General features: G+C 46.2%; 1 pseudogene; it reads left to right on the top strand.

Moving 5' to 3' along the window:
- Window positions 1-1,774: 1,774 nt before the first annotated feature.
- On the top strand, window positions 1,775-5,469 carry LOC133928915 (bidirectional sugar transporter SWEET1b-like; annotated as a pseudogene).
- The last annotated feature ends 223 nt before the right edge of the window (window positions 5,470-5,692 follow it).

Raw genomic sequence — 5,692 nt, 5'->3', positions numbered from 1 at the left:
CAGATCGGGGGAGCCCGTGCGGCCGTGCTTGCTGCTTCCACCGCCTGAGAGGTGACGGGCGTCGCCTCTGCTCGGGCCGCTGCTCCGTCGGAACGGGCACCCCCATCTGTCCTCTCCGCAGCCATTACACGATGAGCCACGCCACTGGGGCGGAGGAGAGAGAGAGCTTGTGGGCCGGAGGGAGTGGCGTTAGAGGAGGGGCGACAGCGGCTCGCTGCTTGGAGCTGTCCGGCCCAACTCGCTTGCTGCCGCACTTCACCATATTTTACTGTCACATATATTTTTCAGTTTTTTATTTCACCTGTTATAGATTAATTTTTTTATCAAACTTTATCTAAAATATGACGAGTAATTTATTCGTCACACTTTAAACATGATTTTACCAAAGATACGGTAACAAACCAAACAGACCCTAAACCAGATCGGGGCTTCTCCACTACAGCTACCGCATCCAACTTAAAAGAAATAAGATGATGGAAGCGTGACGGAATAATATATTTCTAGAAGATTTTTACGGTACACTTAAATGAGTGCATGCCGTCTATTTTCTTCATCTGATGGTTTAGATTGGTCCAATGATACTCTATCACCCACCAATATCATGGGTATCATTAAAGAGTATCATGAGTATCATAAGGGTAGGATTGGAAAAAAAATATGATAAATTTGTAAATTATATGTTTAATTAGGGAAGATCAAAATGTTAGTTTATTCTTCAGATAAGCTTTCACTTATTCTGTTCATTTCATTTATTAGGGTTTTCACCCTCCATCGGCCGGTCGATGGGTGGCGAAGGTCCGAAGTCCGGTCAGTCAATGACGTAATTACTCCTAAGGGCACCAAGATAATTACAATAATACCTACTAAAATGGACAGTTGGATCACAACAATGATACTCTTCACCATCTAGTATCATGGTGTACTGTAAAGGTTCTCTATCTCTAAACGGTGTGATTTTTCAATAGTATTAAAGTGAACTAAGACCGGCATTTTTTGTCTTATAACCAATTTTCATATATATATAGAGAGAGTGAGGAGACTGTAGAAGTCTCATCGCTGTCTTAGGAGACTGCTTCGAGTAAAATACCTGCTTACGGTTTACGGCCTTGACCTGTTGACGGATCCTCTGCATCAACCTTCAGAATAATTCAATTAACCGGTTGTTTAAACTTGGATTAGTATTAACTCTAAAATCTATCCAGAACTAATTTATCTTGAAAAATCATCTCGATTGAGATTATCAATTGTAAGTGCTGATGACTAATTGCACCCAGAATACTCGTTCTCGCTCATCAGGAATTCAGGAGGTATCTTTAGTGGTGGTTGGTATCTTTAGAAGCTTCAGAGTTCAGAGGCTTCGAATGGATCCTACTCAAAAAAGAGCATGACACAACTAGGTAGGTAGATTCTTCATTCTTATTCTCCCTCCTTTTCTGAACAAAAAGAAGCCTTATTGCTTAGATCCTTCCAAATGCATCATTTGCGTCATGCAAAGCAGGCAACATTTACCACCAAAAAAAGAAGTAACTAAACTGGGTCGCAAAAAAAATACGAATATAGACTTCGCTAGTGGAACGAATGCTGGCTCGATCGTGATTCGAAGTTATGACTTCTGCGGTGAGAAACAAGAACACCGGCGTCTGATAGCGCTGGAAGCAACACTGTTTACAGTCCCGGCACTCCACGTCTACAGGGGGGAACTCGTTTTCAGGGAGAGGTCAAGATAAGAACGCAATCAATAGGTGCAGGCATGCAGGCACTCTCCCCTGACCCTGAGATGTCATCCTCCAACTTTTCCTATACATACATACATCTCCTGCTCTGATGAAGAGCAAATTTTTCAGCTCGTTTTGTTTGGTTTTGTTTTAGTTCAGAAGGAGAAGGTTTCGTAAGTGCAAGAAGTTGGGATAGGGCGAAGAGTGGAAGGTGTCGTGAAGCTCATCTTTGGAATTTCTGGTGAGCGTGCTGCGGCTTCTTCACGATGTTGGTTGGGTAATGTTTGTTCTTGTGGGTTCTGTTAACTTACTGCTTTTTTTTCTTTTTTTGCTTCAGGAAATGTCATTGCTCTATTTCTCTTCCTATCCCCAGTGTAAGTACTGATGGAACACCACTTTTTAATTGGCTCAGTTTTTGTTGTTAACAGGCATGTAGTTCATACACACACACACAACAAGCATGCACAATTCTACTTGCGTATATAGAAATATAAAGAAGATATATATAAGAAATAAATAAATGTAATTGTGAGGCTATGCAAATCTTATTTCGCTTCATGTATGTTTACTAGTTTAGACCGAAAACTTCTAGCATGCAATACACCTGTAAATGTCGCCACCTTCAACTCCTCAGATGTCTTTTGCTTTGTCCAGTTCTGTATTATATTCTTCTTGGGGAAACACGTTGCATTCTGCTCTTGTTAGTTGTATACTCAGGTCATACTGCTTTCAGCTTCGAACTAATTTGTGGAAAAAAAAATTCACAGACCTACCTTCTGGAGGATCATCAAGGGGAAATCAACAGAGGACTTCTCCGGGGTGCCCTACAACATGACACTCAACTGCCTCCTGTCAGCTTGGTAAACTGCTGCCCACCCTCTTCAGAGTTCAGAGTAGCTAATATAGTTTGCACTACACAATCCATCAGTTCCAGATCATAGGAATTGTTTCCATGCATTTCTAGAGAAGACAACAAAACATGCCCAAGCTCTACCTCTGTGTGGAACACGGGGATTCCATGTTATTCCTCCTGTTCCAACAAATTTCAAGAGGAGCATGTTTGGATAGATAGAATCCGGGTCCTTGATTTCTCCAAGGAAATCCGCTCATGCATCCAAACACACCTTAAATTTGTTGATGAAATGCATCAAACTGGCCGTTAGTTCATGACCTTCCAGAGAGATCATGCAAACGGTTGCCGTTCGTTGCCTGTCTGGAAGGGACAGTGCAAGATGGTGACAAAATGAGAACCGGAACATCTCCATCCGCGTGAGTCGTACGTGTCGCGCATCCGGCAGCCAGCAGGCCATGCCACAAGTTTAAACCATAGTTTTAAAAACCGAACCGGCCGGCCAGCAAACTGGTGAAGTCCCTAGGAACCAGTAAACCGGCGGTTCATAAAGTACTTATATAATCTCTACTCATACTATTCACAACTAAAATGCTAGCGGAGCGGTAGGTGTATTGGCTTCCAACCATGTGGTCATGGTTTTGAGCCTCCCTCTCCCTGAATTTTGTTGCTCCCACATGATTTAATTCTTCTCTTTTCACTCCACCTTTCTAACAGGCCGGTTCATACAACGGTTTTGGTCCAAAAAACGGTGATTCAACAGGTTTTGTTACGGTTCACACCGGTTGGATTGCATGACCGGTCTTTGCAATGAACCAGACCAGTGAGATAGCTGGTTTCGGGTTTTTTCTGGTTGACCGGTGGGGTTTTTAAACTATGGTTTAAACAGGCCACACCAAGAGGTTGGAGATGAATCCCCTATCCTCTTCAATTGACCCCGGTCCTGCCGTGTGGCTCTGCTCAGTGCAACTGTCAGTCTCATCGATGACATGCATGGTGCAGAAATTTTAGAGAAATTTGATAATTGTCATAGGGATATACAAGTTGAGAAAAAGTGTGATGCAAACTAACAAATAAGTTGAAACATATGTAAGCAAGTTAATTTTCTCACGATATTTGCGCACAGTTGTGTGTTGCAAAGTTTGACATGGCCAACGTGTACTAATTCCATGAAGGTACGGCCTTCCGTTCGTGTCCCCGAACAACATCCTGGTGTCGACGATCAACGGCGCGGGCTCGGCGATCGAGATCGTGCACGTGGTGATCTTCCTCGTCTTCGCGTCGAGCCAGCAGACGCGGCTGCGGATGCTGGGCCTCGCGTCGGCGGTGGCGTGCCTGTTCGCCGTGGTGGTGCTGGTGTCCATGCTGGCGCTGGATGGGCAGGGGCGGAAGCTCTTCTGCGGTCTCGGTGCTACCATCTGCTCCATCTGCATGTACGCCTCGCCTCGCCCCTCTCCATCATGGTACGTGCGTAATGTATTTCTTCGGTTGCCTTAATCTCCGGCCGTGTCGAATCTGCAGTCATAATTTCACACGCTTCTTAAATTTTAAACGCCTCAAATTTAGAAAGATGAATTAGATGAAGGTGGTCGGTAAGGTTTAGAGTTTAGAAGGGGACGGGATTTTAGAGGTTGTTGGTGTGTTCTCTGGGGTTTAGAGGGATGCTCGGAGAGATAGGCTGGTCCAACAGAGGAGACGGGTACAGAAGTGAGGTAGCGGAGGATGGCCGGGGTGCCACTAGCCACGGGCGGCGAAGGACGGCTGGTGGGTTAGGATGCGATGAGGACGTCTCGATGTACCAGGTTAGCATGCTGTTGTGGAAGTAGATCTGACATCCTCACTATCAAAGATGGTCGGAGCGGGCGAGGCCGGGTGAACTTTAACTCAACTAAGGGCGGGAGATCAGAACGCAAGAGAGTCATTGGGAGGTTGAACACAGCCGTCGCCTGAAAAAAAAAGACAAAGAAGCAGACGGTTAAAATATAGCAACTGCCTTAATTTCATTCTGAGGTCTCGATTTTTGAATGCGTGCAGAGGCTGGTGGTGAAGACGAAGAGCATGGAGTACATGCCGTTCCTGCTGTCGCTGGCGGTGTTCCTGTGCGGCACGTCATGGTTCGTCTACGGCCTGCTCGGACGCGACCCCTTCGTCTCGGTAAGCAGATATGCAAACATCGATGCTTCCCATCTAGTGCCTCAGTGACCCCAGGTTCCAACTCGACCTCCATTGGTTCGTGCGTACTGGCAGATCCCTAACGGGTGCGGGAGCTTCCTGGGCACCGTGTGCAGCTCATCCTGTACGCCATCTACCGTAACAGCGGCAAGGCCACCGCCGGGCGGGACGGCAAGCAGCAGGTCAGCGACAACGTGGAGATGGCCGACGACGCGAAGAGCAGCAAGAAGGTCGCCGACGACGTGGAGATGGCCGACGCGAAGAGCAGCACGAAGGTCGCAGACGACGTGGAGATGGCCGACGCGAAGAGCAGCACGAAGGTCGCCGACGACGTGGAGATGGCAAATGAAGAGCAGCAAGAAGGTTGCCGACGATGCCGGCGCCGGGAAGGAGTGTTGGAATTGATCTCGGCTAACGTATCCTAACTAACGAGACCGAAATATCAGCAATTCCGTACGCGCCATGATCGGAGGCGCAACCAACTCTTGGTTGCGATCCCGAGTCGAGCAGCGCCATATAAATAAAGGATCCCGGCGCCTCTCGGTGAGTATGAAAATCCCGTGAGGTCCCAAACACCCTAACAAACTCTTCCCGATCCTAAAGGGCGCTGAATCGACTCGAAGATCATCGCCACTGCAGCAACTAATCAAGAACCGAATGGGTTCTCCAGGCTCCGGTACGTGTTCACGCTTCCGCTTTAAGTTGGTGTTTGATTTAGGGTTAATGATCTTGTTTAAGGCTTGCTTATGTTACTAACAATGGTATCAGAGCCGTCTTTAACCCTAATCAGACCAATTAGACCTTAATTAGATTAATTTGTGTTCGTTTGATGTCATTTTATGATCAAATGGGCCTAATTGTTTTCGGTTTACATCAATTAGCTTTAAATCATGTTTTTTTAAGATGAATTAGGCTCGGGTCAATGCTCCTATTCATGTTTTAGGCTGTTTATGTC

This window comes from Phragmites australis, chromosome 9 (genome assembly GCF_958298935.1).
Source record: "Phragmites australis chromosome 9, lpPhrAust1.1, whole genome shotgun sequence".
In the NCBI taxonomy this organism is placed as follows: domain Eukaryota; kingdom Viridiplantae; phylum Streptophyta; class Magnoliopsida; order Poales; family Poaceae; genus Phragmites; species Phragmites australis.
This window is presented reverse-complemented; position numbering and strand designations above follow the sequence as displayed.